Here is a 20,751-nt window from a genome sequence, read left to right on the forward strand (position 1 = left end):
GTTGGTGTGGTACTTACTGGTTAGCTTTGCCTTTTTTTTTTAAACCATTTTGTTTTACAGTTCAAATCTAGAGAGGATTTTTTGTGCATACACTCTTCATTTCCTTATGGACAAAAATAGATACTGACATATGGACGTTTTGTACAGCTGGACATAGAAGAAAAATCCAGACACCTGTTATCTTTGGGTGTGTCATTACATTCAAAACACACCGTAGTTATACAGACATTTAAGATTACTCATCGCTGACGTATGTCTAAATGAATTTCTTCAGTATTTTAACTCAATTTGGAATAAAATAAAACAAGATACGTGGGATCAAAATGAAAAATTACACCAAAAAAGCTCATTCTTCTCCATGCAAAATATCTCTATTTAATTCAAAACGCTATAAAGACTATCTAATGCATATTTCCACTGTGAACCTAAAACAAGTAACTGTTTTGTCATCTTTAGGCTGTCTAAATCGATCACAAATGTAGCTCAAACATCCTGCTCCAAAGGCAACCAGAGCTATGCATTATGCAGCCATTTTTCTTCTAATGCTGTAAGTGGGCAGTGAGCTTTATTAATAAAACATGCACCGCTGTCTCCAAAGCCATCTGTTTCTCTACACCCAGCACACACACTGCACACATAAAGGTGTTATTCATTCTAACAAAAACATTTTCGCTAATACAGTTGAATAATGTCAGACTTTCCAAGGCCACAAGCTGTTTACCCACTGCTTCTTTCCTTCCCCCTCTAAATCATAGTGTGCTTTATCTTTACTGTAAGAAACATTGTTGTGCATATTGTTGATTTCTAGTTAACTGATGAAAGTGAGACGGATTTATGAGAAAAATAAGTTAAAATTAGACTTGAAGTCACAGTTCAGGTAGGTCTCGGTTATACCTACTGAAGTGTAAAGCAGAATAACCTCTCTGACAGGACTTGACAACATGACAGTTCATAGGCCACAATTAATAAATCCCAGACACAGACAGAATGCCACATCAGTGAATGTCTTATACTACAGGCTATAACTGGCTTTTTCTCACTTCCACCAAGTCTTACATGCATATTTCAGCCTTCTGTGACCATGAATAGATGGAGGAGTTGATGAGAGCAGTGATACTAATAAGTGCTGTCATCATATTCATTGCCTGCCATAAGGAACCTGTTATGGGCCAGTAAGCACTGAGCTGCAGAGGAGAAGCAGGTGGAGGAGAACTACTGTGGAGCAATGGCACCAGAAAACATTCCTGCTAAAATTGCACTCACAGGGTGCTGAGTATTTATTTTTCTATGGCACATGAAAACAAAAAAACTGACAGGAAGATGATATAATGGTATTTCTGTTTTTTTTTTTCCTTTTTTGCATGTGAATCGAACAAACTCCCTAACAAAACATTTTACAATATATTAGATGTCAATATAAATATATTAGAAACAAATGAAGTTAATTTCACTTAATTTCCACACAAGGGAAAACAAACAAACAAGCAAACAAACATCTACTTATAAAACCAAATTTGACGCATTTACACAGACATGTGTACAAACATGCAAGTCTAATTAGATTAATTTTTTTAAATATGGGATCAGCCCATCTGATGTCAGTATGTCTGATCAGCTAAATTTTCCACGGAGAATTTAGTGATTGCCTTATTGTTTTTCTGATAAGCCACTGGTCAAAGAAACAAGATCAGTGGATGATGCAAGGTGGCACTTATCCTAACAAATGCTCAGAAATGTTTAAAGATCATAAGTTAATTCCCAGTAGAATGATCACATGACATATAACAAAGATAGATCACTGAATCTGAATGTGTATAGTTTTCATACACAGAGTAATTGTTTAAACCCACAGATGAACACAAGAACTCTATGAAGTCCAAACAAGTGATATTGAAAAAGGTCTTCCCAGAATCACATCAGTATTTTAGGTAACATGAATCCAGCCACTGCTGTAACTTGAACATTTAATTTCCTCCAGAACGATGAGTACTAACCCTGTGCAAACACTACCTAAATCAGCTCCAGTCGGCTGCCACTGAATGTGATGGGTAGAGGGAGAAATGAAGAGTGTTTGTGTGTACGTGTTGGTGGTAGGGGGTCCAACAGAGGAATCAAAGACAGTGAAAACACATCAACCAACAGAGGCAGAGGACAGTGAGAAGGCACACAATGAGGTCAGATTTCAGGACAGTCTGCCTGTGTCTGTGGTGAGTCTGAGCCAGTCTAAATTTAACTGTGTGTCTTGAGGAGACCTCAGACCAGTGTGAGGCCTGAAACAGCAACAGTGGTCAGGGTGCGGCCACACTGGACCCATTTCTCACACTGCTGGCTGTTTACTGTGTCGGCGAAGTGCTAGCATGGTAGGCTAGAAGTTAAAAGGGTCAAAAGTCACGGCTGTGACCCAGTGTCCCTGACCCCTTCCTGATCCTTAGCAACAGACAGGCTCCTGAGCTAAGTATGGCTGTGACTGTAATGACCGTGGGTGTTTAAGGGTTAAAGCTAACATGCTGTCATGTCTATATAGGATCAGCCATTAGTGGTTCTCACATTGATGAGTGAAGGTGTCTACAAGTGAATTCCCACAATATTCCCTTTCTTTTCTACATTACATAGTTTCCTATACACAGGGCAAAGAAGCTAGCTACCACAGGTTAAAATACAACAGAATAAAACAGAATATTGTTAAAAGTCAGAAAATTTCGGTTATATTTGCAAAGAGTTTGGGATGTCTGTGAGTTTTCTGCTTCCACATCAATATAATAGTGATGAATAGAATTTTGCTTTTCGTAATCACGGCGCTGAAAATCTACATTCAAACAAGAGTCTTCATGGCAGCAACTTTGTACAGCTATACTCAGGCACAGCAGTTCTTTGACCTGGTGGCTTATGTCAGCATGCTGCAGGTGGTGCCAGGGGAAAAGTCAGGGCATCGCTATCCATCCATTATTGTAAAGAGTATAGTGATGTATCAACAAACCAGCAGGCAGACCAACTGACATTGCCACCGAGAGGCACACTACTAGAGTGGCTAAAAAAACACCTTGATACTCTGGGTAATCCACAGACTTCACTGTGGACAGGTTAATTAGGAACTTTTGGTATGTCTGTGAAGATTCTGAGTCATCCAGGCCATGGTATATTAAATGGGGACTTTTGGGACTTTTTGTGAGTAGTACCACAAATGAAGATGCACTCACCTGAACCTAAAATCTTCACAGCCAGATACCAGCGGATGCAAATGAAAAAATATACTTGTTTAGGTAAACTGACCCTTTAAGACTGTATTCTCTATTCATTTCACCAGAGAAAGCACAGTGTGCTCATCAGGACAATTGATTCCTCTGTAGCTCAACTGGAAAATAAGGATGTACGGATATTAAATCACTTATCAAATATCTATTTCTGTCTCATTGTGAACAGTAAAGGCAGGACAGCCTGGAGTGGTCTTAGTAGGATTTCTAATGCCCTCTTTCTGGAGCTCTACAGTCATACAGCACATAGAATGCAAAATAGCAGCTTGATACCACTCAATGCGTAATACACTAAAGAGCACTCCATTTTCTATTTTAAAAAATCAATGGAAAATCAGCTTGGGAACACAAAGATGCCCATCAGCAAGTCTACACTGAGTTTGCTTTGTGTGTGTGTGTGTGTGTGTGTGTGTGTGTGTGTGTGTGTGTGTGTGTGTGTGTGTGTGTGTGTGTGTGTGTGTCTGTGTCTGTGTCTGTGTCTGTGTCTGTGTCTGTGTCTGTGTATGTGTGTGCGTGACTTTATGAGGTTTTAAGCCAATTTTCATGACTGCGGACCTCCAAGGACTCACCTTAACTAACCAATCCCTGACTGGCAGGATGCTTCAGATCACTGCACTTACCCTTGGGCTGGCACAAACAAGGCTTTAAACATGATCTGTTACCGTGGCAACAAGATTTTCTTCCTGTCCTGGCCAATATGAGAATCCAGAGCCCTGTTACTTAAGGTATAGCCAAGCATGTCACATTTCTATGTGGGAGGAGAGCACAGCGTGGTGGGAAAAAACTACACAATATACTATTGCTGTATACACATATTTAGACTTTGCAGAACAGTTTAGGCTTCCGTTGTCTGCTCTGACACCAGATCTAGCTTCCAGTTAAGTTGTGTTTGTACAATATATACACACAAATGTGCAGCCAGCACAGACTATGAATTTGCAGGTTCTACAGCTTAATAGCCTATGATGTATGGTGTCACACATACACAAGAAAAAGCAGTTAGGAGTGAAGGTGTTAACGTTGTTCATCATGCCATTATCAAACATTAACATATACTGATCTAATCAGTAAATCTAATCATCTGTTAAAGTTCACTGAATTCCCATTCTACTCATACTGATTTTCCTTCTACAGAAAGTAATCTTATTATAACTTAATCTTGATTTAAGGGGATCAACCATCAAGTCTGTCGTACTGAAGTTAATATGCTAGCAGAGTAAAAACAAGCCAGACACAACAGAGCATAGAAATAGGTAATTGCACCTAAATCCATGGCATTAGATGGTTTAATAAGATGAATTACAATGTACCACAAGGTTAGATTCTATCCAGGAATGAATGTTTACTTGATGGATCGGTTAATTTCCTTTATCTACAGCTCATAAATTTTTTTTTTTTTTAAATTAAAAACTCATGATGGCTGGGAAATCTCAATGCTGTGTTAACAGAGAACCTTTCCAGTTTACATGAAGCTGCATGTTAACCTCATTATAAAATCTCATTAGTTATGATAATGGATTTGCTTTAGACATGTCATGCGTCCAGTTATGTAATAGCAACACTCACCAAATATCTATTTGTGTGTAAATGCTTTCACAGTAAGTAGTGTGAAGCATACATGGGCAAATTCACATATGTGCATGCATCTGTGCATATAAGTATGTTATATTTTCCATTTCACGCATTACAGTGATTTATCATTTTATAGGTCTCAAGCTCAGATAATCCTGATGACATCATCAATGAGCAATACAAGGAGTTTTCATGATGAGTAAACTTAACTGCATGTGTGAAATTTGTGTATTGTCCCTTTAACATAGTAATCACCAAATTTGCATTCAAATATACTGAATATATATGTGCAGGTACTGTTGCAATAGCAAATGTATAGAAAAAAACATACAGAATGAAAAATTAGAACATACGTAATTCCAATGCGGCTCGACCTGATGATAAGATGTTACTGAGCTGCATTATGGGAAATGTAGAAGTCCAGTGTTTTTGAAGTCGGGACATCTCAGTCTAGTTAATCCCTTTCAGTTATAATAGTTATGTGCACATTCACAAAATCAGTGTTCAGTGCTGAATACAAAACATCAATACACTTCCAACACAATTACCTGCACAATAGAATCACACAAGCGAGCTTTGACCAACTAAGGAGGACCTGTAGCACTCCTTACATGCAGGTTAATACTCCTCGTATAGCCAGTGCCCTTAGGTTAAGTGTCATCAGTGTTATCCTCCACACTTGCCAAAGAGAGTGTGGTTAAGCTGTCCCTTATCTTTCCAAATACTGTCTCCACACAGAGTGTGCCCGTGACCAGACCAGAATTTTAATTGTACTCAGCTTGGCACTGCCAAGGTGCCCTCTCTGTCAGTGTCTCTATTTCTCTCCTCTGCCCTGTTTTCCATGCACACCATCCCTCCCCTCTCTCCCTAGAGCAACTATGAAACTGCTTTATACTTACTAGTCTGATCAGACTACTTCCCCACCAGCAGGCGCTGACTGTAATCAGTAGTCAGTAAACACAATTCTGAGCAAAGCTTTTTCATTACAGCTGGAGACAATGCAGAGCTCAGCTGCAGTTTACACAATGACCTCAAAGCTCAATGCAAATCACTGCACATATACAGCCCAGAGATCTGCACTGAGAGGTCTGGAGGAGGATTTTGTCGGTCTGTAATCAAAAACACGAGTTTATCTCATAAGACAACATGAGCTGAGCTGTTTTCTCATTCTGCATCAAAGCTGAAATGTGCTTGACCCCAACTTGACCTTGATTTATGATGTAAAAAACAGACCAAGACTGTGTTGTTTATTTACTTTGCATTTTAACTGCAACTCATTTGGGGGCAGATGTTGACTCAGTAATTCTACAATAGGCTGAGGTCATGGTTTCAGTGGAGTCTTGAACCTGATACAAAGTGGCCATGACAGTCATGTTCTGCAGCGTTCACCGAGAGTCTGTGTGCTGATGCAGCCCAAGGACAGAAACCGAGCTCTCCTCTGTGGACGCGCACATGCACACACATACCTGTGACACCTGTGACTTTCATGCATAACCAATATCTCAGTACACGCTGTACACACAAAAGCACAAAGACACATTCCCGTACTTGGTGTCCACTGTTCTCAAGGATCACTCTTACTGCAAGAGTCTGGCCATGCAGCATACAAGGAACTGGCAGAGGACACATATAGTCCTACACAATGTTTTAACATATTTAACTCTTATCAACAATTGACTATAGAACAGCTGTGACATTAGAGACAAATTTATCAGTTGTGCAACACTGACAAACTTGAAAAACACTACGATTGTGCCAGTATTCATGTAATTATGATTTTCCTCCCTCAAATCCCTCTGTGTTGCATGTCTACAGAGCAGCCTCCTGCTGCCTGCCCTCAGGCTCTTGGTCAATTTCGCAGATTCAATAACACAACAGGACATGTCCACAAGACCGAGGTGGCCAGAGGGTTCAGTAATTTAAAATTTAAACTGGCAATGTTTTTCTGCCCTGGGAATATTGTGGCTGGAAGCTTTATATTTGTTTTTGTGTAACATGAAATAAAAAGATGGTAAACACATAGTAAGAGCACAAAGTAGGAGAATAGATTTCACATTCCTGGCTCTAATATCGACAGGTTTAGGCTAATGGAGCAAGTGAGAAGTGACAGAATAAATGCAGTTGTCAATGAATTTCCCAACAGGGTTTGTAACCCAGGCCATTACTGGTGTCTAAGAGCAACAAATTGATCTTTCTCCAATTAGACATGAGTTTTACACTCAGGGGCACATTTTCAGATGTCACTCTTTTTGATTTTTTTTTTTTTTGTGTGATTACAATAATCTTGGTATTTGATACTACAAGTAGCAGTTATTCTGTCCTGTACTATAATGTACTAGTTTGTGGCACAGTGTGTTTTGAACAATGGATTATGAAAAGACAACAATGACTTTTCAGACAATACAACAAGAATGAAAGAGAAGGCAGACATGAGCCCCAAACCATGCCATCTTTTTCTTTTCCCCTTCCTCTTTCACTCTTACAACAACTTATCCCACTGCTCAGATCTCCAAATTCTCACACTCCACCTTATCAAACCAGATCTCTGCCCTCTGTGTCGATGGAAAAGAGCAAACACGCAACTATCGTCTGCAGCTGTTCAAATATTGTGACATGTGATCTCTGGCTGGCACAAAGAACGCTTGTAATGAATGACTGGGACACAAAGACTGGGAGAACGTGGAGCTCATCTCTGCGGCCCGTCCCCACCTCTCGCCCCAAACACACAGCATTGCATTTATTGTGTGCTCTGCTGCACTTCATGCAGCTCTGTTCTGTCCCTGGGAAATTTCCACACACACACAAATATCTGCTACTGTCGCCACTTTACCACCCACACTCATGTAAGAAAAACATGGCAATCAGGAAATCGAGGAGAAGCACTATCTACATAAACCATGTGTTGAATAAACATGACATTGAGCGGTGGTTTTTTAAACAGAAATCTTATCAAAGGAAGACAGGGTGATTGAATTCCTTATCTTCTCAAAGAACAAAACTGCCTTTGTTCTGCTGTTTGCCCTGCTTTGCTGCTCCTTGACGAGACGTTCAGAGCCATTTATTCATCCTGCTACCAAAACTTATGTTCTGTGCGTTTTGCAGCTTCTGTCACACTCATAGCTGGGGATCAAACATATAAAGCCTCAGTCTTTGTAAGCTTTCCTGACATTGTTTTTTTTTTATTTTTTTTTGAATAAGACATTTTAAGTGTTTCCCCTCATCACCTACAACTGATACTATACTGAGATCCAAAAAGGATTATCTCCGGCTACATGATAGTAACATTCAGCTTATCTCTGAGAGCAGGAGATGGTAGCTAATATCATCAGAAATGTGTATCAAGGTCGAAGAAACCAGAAAACCTCTACAAAAACTAAAACTTCATCAACACAGTAATCAGAAGATTTCTGTCACTGATGTGATCTGTAGGTGATGCTGTCCAAAGAAAACCACTGCAGTCGTGTAAGTAACTTAAACCTTTTTATTGCTGAAGTAATAAAATTCAGTTTTGTCTGAATTCCGAATTACACATCATCCAGGGCTTTTTGTCTTTAAGAAGCATCTGAAGTCTGACTACCTGGTTAGTGTCATCTGGCTTCACAGATAAATACATCTAGGTGCATTCCAATGGAAACACATTCTTCCTGATAATATAGCCTATAATATAGCCTAAAGGTATAGTATATTTAGGGTGAAAAGTATCAGTCTTAGTATAGGACACTGACACTGTACATTGAACTCATTGTCATGTTCAAACCATGACTCACTGGTATAAAGGGGCCCAAAGTCAGCCAAGAAAACATTCCCCACACAAAAATCCACTGGATATTCTGTCAGCATTACAACTCTGTGTGTGTCTTTTAGTTGAAAATGTCTCCTGAAAGTCTTAAAAAATGTGTCACTGTTATTTTAGGTTCTTGCAGAAAGGCAATGGACAAGGCAAATCATGTGGCATGCTCTGGTTCACACTGATTCACAAAGTTTGCTCTGGTTGCCTCTAATGTGCAACCCACATGGGGCAAAATCTAATTTGATGGTTGACGTGGTGTGTTGTTCATCTAGAGGTCTGATTTCTGGCCTACCTTTGATCTTAAATCAATGAGACAGCTGATTTGCCGGGTATTTAATTTGGTGGTTCAGCCAAAAACACTCATTGCACTCTAGTTATTTGATTCATTAATAATTATTCAAACGATTTTCAAAAAATATACACTACAAATTCATATAGATATATATATATATATAGAGAGAGAGAGAGAGAGAGAGAGAGAGAGAGAGAGAGAGAGAGAGAGAGAGAGAGAAAGAAGAAGAGAGAATAAGCGCTCAGTGTGTCATGGGAATTCCCCCTGAAGCCTCAATCTATAGCAACATGACTAAGGGATGGTTCAGGGCTCACCTGATCTGGCCTCCTGAACCCAAACTGGGAGTTGGCCTCCCATTCTGCTCTTGGAAATTCAAGGAACCACAAGAAAGCCTGCATTTTCACAGCAAAGTGTTCTATTATAATAGAGCCATAATATCTTTTTGTCATAAGTATGTGTTTGTGCTAAAATATCCAGTAAATGTTGGGCGATATTTCTCTGGGTAATGTAAATGAACATTTTGACTTGTTTCTGGTGCCACATGAAAAGTTAGAGGATCACTAAAGTCATGGGACTAAAGTCCTAGGATTTTGTTTCTTGCCAGTCGATACAATAATTGTTGAGACATTTTGCTGAAAATAAAAAAATGTTAACCTTATGGTGGCACTGGAGGAGAGGTCAAGGGATAACCAAAAGTATGGACCAAAACGTTGAACTTACTGACACTCCCACCCCTAAAAACACCACAATCATGACCATTTATACCTAATCTGTGGATTAGATCTTTTTCAGACCAAGTAAGATATGAAAATACTTTCGAGTATTTCCATCAGCCAGCAAAAAGGAATGCCCTCCATTTAAATTAGGTCAAGGGGAAAAAAATGTGTGAAATTTCTATTCAGATGCCAGCATTTATCTTGCTATCATAAGCCCTGCAGAAGAAAAACATGTTCAGAGTGGAGATAAATGCTATCTACATCATCGACATCTTGGTTGAAAACCATGTCGCAGGACTACAGTATAAACACTGTTGCTTTGTTTGAAGTTTGGGATCCTATAAACTTGAAACAATTCTTTATGCAGCAGAAGTGTTGATCGCATCAAACTGTGAAATGAAAAGCAAATTAGCAGAAAATGCAGCCTCTCAATTACAGTAAAAGAGAATAGGGAATCACGTCAGAGTCCAGCTATTCTGCTAATCCCAGAGTTGATGCATGACCTCACTGAAGAGGCCTTGTATGGTGTATGTCATGTTCGCTTTTTTTCCCGGCCTGCTGAGGCTCTACAGACTTGACTCCACATGAGGCACAAAGGTATGACATAATACTTTGATCTGAAGGGCCTCTGGCACATTTTTAGGTTGCTCCTGTGTGCCTGGATATGAATGCTCGAAAACAAGCACATTTGTAGTGCGAAAAGGCTCATTAAAGTCTCACTGAGTTTATATATATACCAATGTCAGGTTTCTTATTTCTTTTCACTCTCAAAAACATAACACAATCATGTTCATCTTCACATGAAAGAAGATAGTTCAAAAGATGATTCATAAATTGTTTTTTAATGCTATCAGCTTTCAGTAATCTTCTTGTTATATTGTGATACATTCCCCCTGTCAAACAGCATTTCTGTTAAAACGTGTTTGAAAGCAAAATACGTTCCAGATGGTGGACAAATAACACAAAACTACAAAAGGGTTCATCCATTACCTATCCCAAATCAAGACAAGCATGCAACTTGAAATATATGATGCCCTTCTCTTCAGAAATGATTGCTGGCAGGAATAAAGCAAACGATGAGCCATAATTACAGTTATGAGTCATCTTGGTATATGGTCTTTGAAGGTCGACTCATTTGACGTTTTGAAATACTGACTGATGATTTTTAGGTAAGAGATCCACAGCAGTGACCTATGCAGCTGTGCAAAAACCCGGAGAAGAGTAACAACAAAAGTCATGAAGATGAGAAAAAAGGGTTTAAAGTTTTTCTTCCACAGCTTAACAGATAGAAAAGAAATAATGCCTTGCAATTATGCCTTTTTTTTGTAGATTATTTTACCCAAATTAAGAACCATAGAACCAACATTTGTTTGTCGCCTGCATTGGCTAGTTGGCTGAATCTGTGGTAGAGGCTGCAGAGTGCAATGGTGGTTTCAAGAGGAGATTACCAAGGCAGACCTACATTTTACAGGCTTTTTTCAGATACAAAAACCAAAACAAAACATGTTGTTACTGCATTAGGGCAGTGTACTGTGAGCTAATCTGAAGTGAAAGTGAATAAATAAAGCTAAATCTGCCACTGCTATACCAAGGCAAACTCACAGACCATCATCGATTTGCCATGTGAATTATCCAAAATTATCATCTTTTTTTTGTAGATGGACAGTCTTTTGGCATCCATGTGCTCCATGTGTAGTATGACAAGCCATGTCCGTGACTTTCTTAGGCCATGAATTAGTGTTTAACTAAGGGCTGTACTTTTATAAGCCCTTGAAAATAGGCCTGTGTGCGTGTGTGTATGCATGAATCACATTTGGCTTGCAGCTTTAGTCCTGACATCAGCTCTGATCTGTGACCTCATGTCTTTGTTTTCTCTCCCTCATTCCCCCTCATCTCACAGAGCTTATCATTAAGACAGGAAAGGAGAGGTTGCTATTATCACCTCTTAAAAAAAAAAAAAAACACTCCACCTGAGTGATTCCATTGAGTCACTTTTTAACATTTGCTTCATGTGTCAGTCTGAGAAACCAAAACTACACAGCAGTAACAGCTTTTGTTGAAGTTACTATACTGTACTTTGCCTATGAAACGGAGGCTACGTGTGGCATGCAGCTAGATTGAATGCACAAGAACATAATTACAGCGTATACATCTTGTATACAAGCTGGATGTCACCCAAAAGAACAACATTCATTTCAGATGGAGCAGGCATCCCATAATTTTCTCATCCAGTGAGGGTGTGGAGCAGCAACTTGGGTAAGTCCAAATCCTGTAGTCAGCCTTACTGCGGTGTGATTTCACAGGTTACCGTGGTAACCGTGCACTTAAGGCCAGCGGCCCTGTCAGCAGCTCGTCTCTGTGTGACTGTTTTTACAGGAGCTGTGGCTGCACGGGTCTCACTCCTGTGTTATGCGGAATACAATGTCTTCTTCCTTTCTGACTTTCAGAGAGACAAATGTAGACAGGGCAAGAAAGACAGGGTTCAGTGAGGTGGTGAGACACCTCACTTATAATTTAAGGACCAGCGTGGGACAAGCAAAAGCAGGTAAGACTGCATTTCTGCAGATGGCTGTGCTGTAGTGCTGTAGCCTGAGATGAACTCACTCTCCCCTTGCTGAGGAAAAATCCACTGAAGGCAAGAATAAAACAGAGCCCAACCACACCCAGAGTACCCAACCACACTCAATAGGACTTTACACAGAATACATCTGGGGCAAAGAAGATTCCCACAATCCATGTGGCAGGTTGGCTGGAGCTCAACCGGCTCAAGGAAGCACAGAGATGTGGATTATGAAAAATGGCATGAACATTATTTTCTGCACAATCCCCTCCCGTTCTCCCGCTGAGGGTTGCTCGTGCTCAGCTCTCTGCCTGTCCCTCGGGTGTTGAACCTGCATGAGTGCCCAGTTGGAATCCCCACCCTGTCAGAGAAGGCTGTCTTTAATCCACTGTTTCACTGGGACTCTTGAACCTGTACAGTCTACATTTTCACAACAGCACTGTCCCTCTACCAAGTTTGTGCACAAATCCACCAGTCCATTGTGTCATTTTGTCAAGTAATGTTGTGATGAAGGAGCCCAGTCCATGATGTGAAAAGTGTACTGCACAAAAAAACAGTGAAAGTGAAAATAAGAACTGATTCATTTGGATAAAAGTTACTGTAGAGATAAATAATTGAAGGCAATGATAAAATGTTAAGGGTCAATACTCCTTATGTATTTGTTCAGTGATTCTCAGTCAGCCATGTCTATCAATCTCTCTATCACGAGTACAGCTGAAAGATTGTTTCACCGCTGTGTGACTCTTGTGTGACTGACGCAGCGCCTGTCCGAAAGTTGATCCGGGTGGAATTGGGAAGAAGAACCAGGGAAGACAGCTGCTCTGAAGGCCTAAGTCCAGTTTGGACTCTCTGCCCCTTCTCTGTGCATGTGTGTGTGGACATGAATTACACGTCCGAATGTGTGTTGCATCTATTTATGAACGCCTGACCCTGTGCCTGACCTCAAGCCAACACCCCCCTGGCCTGTGTATGTGTTGAGGTGTGTAACGAGCTCCTTCAGCTCCTCTCAAAGTTCAGTGCTGCCATATCCTGTTTTCTGCCTCTCTGCCTCGTGAGCCTCTGATCTTTACTCCCTGCTGACCTATTTCACACACTCGCACACACACATTCGTATTCACCTGGGCACTCATAAAATGCATGTACATAATGATGCAATACAGACAGGAATAAACATATAGTCACACATAGTGCTCCATGCTAACACACTGGCATAGCATTCTTTTGGGGCTGTGTACTTTTTAGCTTAGCTTTAAGCATCACAGAAACAATTGGTTGGGTGAGTGGTTGATGGATAGACAGATTTAAAGTAGAATGGCACTCAGTAGAGCTCATACCTCCACCGAGGCAAAAAATACCCTTTGTCACAATGTTAAGAAAAGTGATTTTTTTAAAAAATGGGTCATTTACTTCGCCCATGCCCCCATTCCTCCACCAAGCTTGGTGCAAATTGCTTCAGTACTCTCTGCATAATCCTGCTGACAAACAAACAAACCAGCAAAACAGACACGGGTGAAAACATAACCTCCATGGTGGAGGTAATAACACACTGGCTCTGGCCCAGAGCTGCCAGGATTTTTGCAGTGTATGAATTTGTCAGAATCCAGCCCAGTTACAGTAGCAGCTCTCGGGCTAACTTTGGACTACAAGTTGCTCTTGGCCTGTCATTAGCATGAGGTTTGCCAAAGTCTGGTAAGCAGGTGTTCAGGACTTAGGCTGCTGTTGAGCCAAGCTGATTTGGAGACTGTTTTTTTCACCAATGTCCTGTCAGATTCAGTCACATACATAACATGTTATAGAGTTTTTAACATGGAGGCCAGATGAAATCATCTACCAGAGACACATGGATGATTTTGTCAGTGTTTTCATTTCATTTTTCAGGCCATACTATGTTCTGACCTCTTTCTGGTCATAACTGAAACAGGATAGCGTGATGAAGTGTAAACAAGAGGGGGCTCTATCAGAACTGCATCTATCCAACATTTGTGGCTGAGATCTAAACTACAACAGCTGTGTCTTTGTCCATTAGAAACACCACAGCCTCTGAATAAAAACCCCTGACAGCCTCAGTGTGTTTCCTTTTCTTTTCTTTCTTTGTTGACTTTGTTCACTGACGTGCAAAATCGTTCTCGTAGAGGGCCTCATAAAAAGTCACGGTCAAGGTTAATGGTTTTTGCTAGTCTGTGTCATTGTTCGAAACCAGTGTCATATCAAAAAATGTTTCTGAGGATGTTTCATAGGTATTTGAACAGAAAGCTGATACAGCAGTCGGCAGTGTTTTTTCCATGATCATGTGGTGCCCATATGGTCGCCATGGAGACCAATGAGCGTACAGCTCACAATTAAACATCAGGTCACTGCTTGTTAATTTAATGGCAACATGTTATTTTTGAGAAATATGTAATTTTCTCCTAGTTAAACATCCAAACATTTCCGATAGTTATAGTTCTTCTGTTATTTGCACTTTAAAGACAGACCCAGTTGTGAAGAGTGTATGAACCAGTGACGATTCCCCCAAAGACTCACAACATTTATCTATGCTTAAGGATGAAAGTGGAGAACCTATCTCAAGTCTCAACTCCTGTAAACAAGAGTTGTGACTGACTCAGTGGAGGAGGGTATGAAAACAACAATGACTGACTGTCCCTGTGGAGCAACAAGCTCATGGACACTATTTCCATTGTTAGTATTTACAGTTGTTTACAGGGTAAATAAATACCGGTTGGGCTAATTTGTCTATTTTCAGTTGAATTTGATAGTAATCTTTATTTTATACTACTTATACATACAGACTGACTACTTTGGAGAGCTCTGCCAAGAAACCAAAAAAGTTTTGTGGTTGCAAAATTCATTAACTTGACTGAGGTGGTCTTGACCACAACAACAAAAAGTTTTCTCAGTATGAGTACCAGAAGGAAACTCCAAAAGACCTGCTCCCAACTTTGATTTGATGTATAATTCTTTTTTGGGGGGCTCAGATCCCAAATCAAACCCACACAGTGGTGTTTTTGCACAGGAAAGCTGGAGAAAATTGTGAAACAAGATCTGTTGGTGGTCATTTCTCTCAGCGAGACAAATCCAGCACAAAAACAATGACAAATGTGGACAAATGAGCTGAAGCAGTGTTGAATCTGGGCTGCAGTCAGAGAAGATAGGCACAGAAAACAGCTCATTTCAAACATTGAAACACTTATGTTTTCCTTTCTGTCCTTTTTTATGTGATGTTATTTTTTTTTTTCTGATTTCTGCTGATGTAGCTGATCCGGCTTCCAGCTCAGGAAGACCATGACGGCAATGCCAATAACAAACTGCTCTGCAGAACTGATCTTTCATAAAGCATGCACAGACCCCAGATAATCTACCTCAGATCAGAGTGAAGCGCTCATGTTTTGCATTCCAGTGGATGGTGTTGCTTGTACATTTGTTTATAATGAGTGACAAGTTGTCCGAAGGCCTGAAAAAGATGCTGAGAATGTTTCTAGCTGCATTTCAGAGCAGACTCCCGGTTGTGTTCAGGGAAACAGTGCCCAGAATGTTTTGGACTCTGTGGTTGCTCCATAGATGCCATCAGAAAGATATGCAAGCTCTGTGATTATTTATGGAGCAATGTTTAGTCACAGCCTCTCCACATTAGGTCTGCAGGGATCACAGTAATGATACTTTGTGATCCAATGGTACAAATTCCTTCCATCTACTCCCACAAGCAACCAAATTAAAGAAACCTTCAACAAAAGCAACGTTTTTAGAACTAATTACATGTGTGATCAAATATATAAATATATATGTGTGTATATATGTATGTAGGTGTAGGTTAGTTGTGCTGTCAATCCTGATCCACAACAGTCAGAACAGACAGAATACACCCCTGCAGTGTCCATCTGCTGACCAAAACAAAGCTATCAGAGAAATAATAGCCTAACAGGATTATCTGCTCATTGTCATCCGGACTGTTCACAAGCAAAACACCATTTTTCAAGCTCTTCAAAATGGGGTACAAGGACTTTATGAGTTGTACACACATGCAAAAACATAATCTATCTAGACAAACACACATGCCCTCTATCTTTTTTTCCTATCCCATCATTATCTTCCCTCATCAACTCCATCTTTACGGCTTCTCTAACTACACTCAGTCTGCAGTTCTGCTGGGTTTTCAGTGCACATCCTGCAGACGTCTCCTCTCCCATGTACTCACTCACACTACCAGTCATCTGGCTGGTCCTGCCTGAGCTGCATTCTGCTGCTGCTGCTGCTGACACTCCTGTAAAATGTCCAGAGGCTGTGGTCTGCAAGACAGCAGTGCAGAGAGATCCAGTGTCTGCCAACAGGGATTAACGCTGTCAGAGGATCAGCTGTGGCACACTGGGTAGCTTTATGAAGTTTAACAAAATACCACTGCCACTGGGCTATATACAGTGCAGGGATTTTACATGACGTGATGCATACTGGACACCTCATTACCATATTTTTCAGTTTAAGTGGAATGAATATTTACCCTACAATCTTTCACAGTCCTTATCGGATTCAAAAAAAAAAAAAAACAAGCTGAGAAAAGAAACACTGTGATCTTACAAATTAAAGGTATCTATTCTGAATTATAATTCTCTAAGGGTCGATGTTCCTGTCATTAAATGGAAGTAATCCCATTTGTCACTCCACCGTGCCTCTTATCAAGCACAATAAACATGTTTAATGTGTCGACCTCCGTGGTCGACAGGGACAACAGTTTGGCTGTGGAAGAAGCCCGGCAGCAGCTGACAGGCAGGATCAGTGTCTGAAGAGCAGAGCAGAGGGCAGCTGCCAAGCAATCGGGCACCCCTCTTATGAATGACAGCTATTCACCTCCCCCTTGAACATCACATGAGGCGCTGCCTCCTACTCAGCACCGCGCCACACACAATATCAAGCTGTGTCTTCTGATACAGTAGAGCCTGGTAGGGCAGGGGAGGGAGGGAGGGAGAAAGAGATGACCTGCACTGTGACCTCAAGGACAGAGATGGTCCACTGGCGACAAGAGGCGAAAGAGTCTGCGTAAGCAAGGGCCACCTGACCTGACGCACTGCAAGAGTAATGGTGAAATTTAAAGCAGCTACTTTTAGTTCTAACCCAAGAGAAAATATAGTTCTGTGTCACGCAGCAGTAAGTAGGGCAGCACTAGCCACTGGCAAAAGGAAAAAACAAAGCAAAACACCATCATGTTATTTTCTTTACCCTTTTCTAACCTTCACCCTTATTTTCCACAGCTGCTTATGCATCTGCTATGAAAACAGACAATGCTGGGGGTACACGTCTCCTCTGTTGTTCCTCAGATGTGTCTGTTCATGGCGTTCGCATGAACTCAAAATGTCACTTTGTCCTTTCCTCCCAACCTTTTGTTTCTGCACCGCGAGCTCGGAAACCAACGTCTCACAGCCCTGCCTCCCCTTCTCGCTGTGTTTCCTGACGCCAACGTCAAGGCAGAGAAACGAGAGACTGAACCAACAGCAGAACAAAGATAACCTGAACAGGGTGGAGGGGGATGATGATGACGATGATGATGAGAAGCAATGAGGGAACTTAAGGGAGTTAAAAAGCAGCTGCAGTGACATCCTCACTTCTGGACTTGTGGTCATAAAAAGAGAGGAATAAGATGATAGAAAGTGCAGGAATTGGTTGAGATAAAATAAGTTTTAACTGCCCAGTTAAAATTCATACACACAAGTGTGAGAAAGTGAAACAAAGTAAAAGTGAAAGCAGTGACATCCCTCAGTGACAGCAGGTGCCTGCTGGCCCTTAGCGTGATACTGCAGAAGATGCCTGTCTGCTGCAGTGTCTCTCTAATAGCCAACGGGCTGCTGCCATTGATTCATGGGCAGAAACTCTGATGCTATGTACCAGTGCAGCATGCAGAGCGCTGCATTAAAAAAAAAAACAAAAAAAAAAACAAAGAAAAGAAAAAAATGCTGGTAAACAAGGAGGGCGAGGACCACATCCTCCCACAGAAACACCGCTGCAACAATGTTTACAGCTGAAACGGATGCCATCGTAAGATACTTGCTCATTCATCGTCATCAGACCACGGGAATGTCTGTCAGGAACAACACGTGCTATGGTGACAAAGCGCACACACACACACACACACAGATACTGTAAATACCAAACACAAATACAGACACCGCCCCCCCAGGGGAAAACAAACATACCTTGGTTACCAAAAAAAAAAAACCTGTGGAAAGACGTCCTGTCTGTGGTGCTCTGGTTGAGAAACTCTTCATAAATTCCTGAGATGTGACTCTCATTACAGCCACTGCCATACAGAACACACACACAAACACACACTGACAGTGAATGGCCAGCTGATAGCAGTCTACTCACAAGTGCGTCTGATTTCTTTGCCGGGATCAGTTATCAGATATCCTCTTTTCTCATCTATCAAAGGATTTGTGTCACACTCGTCCTCCTCCCTGCTCCTCTTGTCTTTCTGTCTTTTCCCCGGCAGACTAAAAAGCAAGAGAGAGGCAGAGAGAGAGAGAGACAGACAGATCTGCAGTGCTGGAACTCTGTCAGTACGCTAATTCCTGAATCTGTTCTGCCTCCCTCTCTGTTTCTCTCCTCCCTCCATTCCTCCCTCCCTCCCTCCATTCCTCCCCCTTCCCAGTTTTCTCCAAGGTCAGTGGGTAGAACTGCCTATGTGACTCCTCCCTTGCTGGACAATTGCTTCCCTCCTCATACCCACCTACAGACTGGACACCCGGGCAGTAATTACCGTCATGATCCAGATTAACTCCTGGGTGTGCTCTCGTTGTGCTGGGCTGGACTCAAGCTAGCTGAGCCGGGACGGGACAACACACAGACAGGATTAGCTGTTGGGAGGGAGGGGGTGGGGTGGAGTAGGGTGGTTTAGACCCCACAAGGAGGGCCAGGAGCAGCCAGACAGGACAGGATGGGATGGGACACTCTTAAGCTCTGCAGGGGACAAGAAATAGGGAGAATGAGAGAAAAGACACTGACTATCACAAAACTGCACAGCAAGGACAGAAACATTCAGGCATGTTGAATCTGAGGAAAATCTCTGGAATGCTGAGAGCGATAAATCAATAACATGAAGATCAAAGTGGCAGAATTTTTTTTCTTGGGGGAAATAAAAACTGTACTAGAAGATTGCTTATAAATTTCACCTCTAGCTGCAGTGTAATCTCCTGTGCTGGAGTCTGACTCAGAGTCACCTTAAAATGAGGAGACCAGGGTTAAATAGCTTAAGACTGGCAGCAGATCAGACCCAAGGACAGACAGGAAGTGATGATCCCAACAGTCAAATAATTCTCACTTTTTAAATGGATACCAGATTATTTTCTCCCATTCAGATGCTACGTAGACACAATCAGGCTGCGAAAAGATCAGTGCAATGACTATTCACATGTGTGCACTGTCTAATACTTGCTGACTTGTGTGCAGTCCGCCCCCCCTGTGGGGTGCATTCAAGAGATTTGCTCAGCATTTAACTGCATCACCCAGTGGCTTTAGATCCTGTGATGGGATTAAGGTGGGGGGAAGCGTCTGATGGGATGAGGTAGGGCTCAATGCATGAGCAGGAAGTAGTCCTTCACCGAAAGGAGAGGAGTAAACCCACAATGGACTCATAGCCAATCACAGTCATTAACAGTTATTCATTAATTAGCTTGGGGGAAATGCTGCCTTTCCTTCAACAGCTGGGGACCGTTTACATCAAAGTTTGTCACCTATTATTTATTCCTTATCACTATTGCTCATAGGAAAACAACAAAAATCATACACAATGTACAGTAGAAGCGTCACTGATCAAAATGGAGTCAGTCTCACTCTTTCACAAACCCTGGTTTCAGAGAGTAGACATTGCATAACAACACACTCCCCCTCATTATTTTGTGACATGTTCATTGTTCCTCCACTAAAAGTGAAGAGCACATAAAACGACCTCCTTTCAGAAGCTCCTATAAAACATCCTTGGGAATTGGTTACATCATCTGCAGCATGGGAGATGTCTTTGCTGTGAGTGAAGCAGATTTGGTTTCCCTGTAATGTGCTGCCACCCTCTGGTTGTCTGCAGGAGGTGCAGTTCTTGCAAATGTGCATTTTATTTTGATGGATGGCATGAGATGATGTGGGTGTGTTCAAAAATTCAAGCAAAATGATGTCTGATCAAGTCTAAGGAAAATTCGGACTTTGGTCATGTACTTAAAATTCAAAGACACATCAACTGATAGTCTCTTTTGTATTTCGAGAAGTTTGGAATGAACAGCATGCGCAAAAAAACAAACAAACAAACAAAGAAAAGAAATACAATAATTAAACATGCAACATCGATCAAATGTAAAGTTGGGCCAGCCAACGGATCCTTTTCACAAAGTACAACAGATAGAAGTAGATGAAAAATAACTAAAATAAAAACCAAAAAGCAACTGAGGATGAACGCGAGTAGAGTGGCTGTTGTTACAGTACAGAACCAGCAGATGGAGGCATACAGTGTGAGATTGGTAACACAAAACACGAACACTGAGGTGAAATGGACAACCAGAATCGAACCCACCTCCCTGTAGAGCAAAGGAAACTCCATA

At 41.3% G+C, this 20,751-nt stretch overlaps 1 protein-coding gene across 1 annotated transcript in view; it reads right to left on the minus strand.

Moving 5' to 3' along the window:
* Nucleotides 1-18,654, minus strand: part of mical3a (microtubule associated monooxygenase, calponin and LIM domain containing 3a) — an 84,583-nt gene extending 65,929 nt beyond the window's left edge. The window contains exon 1 of the mRNA XM_041037486.1: nt 18,533-18,654. The gene's annotated coding sequence lies outside the window, so the exon portion shown is untranslated. The remainder of the gene's footprint in view (nt 1-18,532) is intronic.
* Between the last annotated feature and the right edge of the window lie 2,097 nt (nt 18,655-20,751).

This window comes from Toxotes jaculatrix, chromosome 5 (genome assembly GCF_017976425.1).
Source record: "Toxotes jaculatrix isolate fToxJac2 chromosome 5, fToxJac2.pri, whole genome shotgun sequence".
NCBI classification, from domain to species: Eukaryota; Metazoa; Chordata; class Actinopteri; family Toxotidae; genus Toxotes; species Toxotes jaculatrix.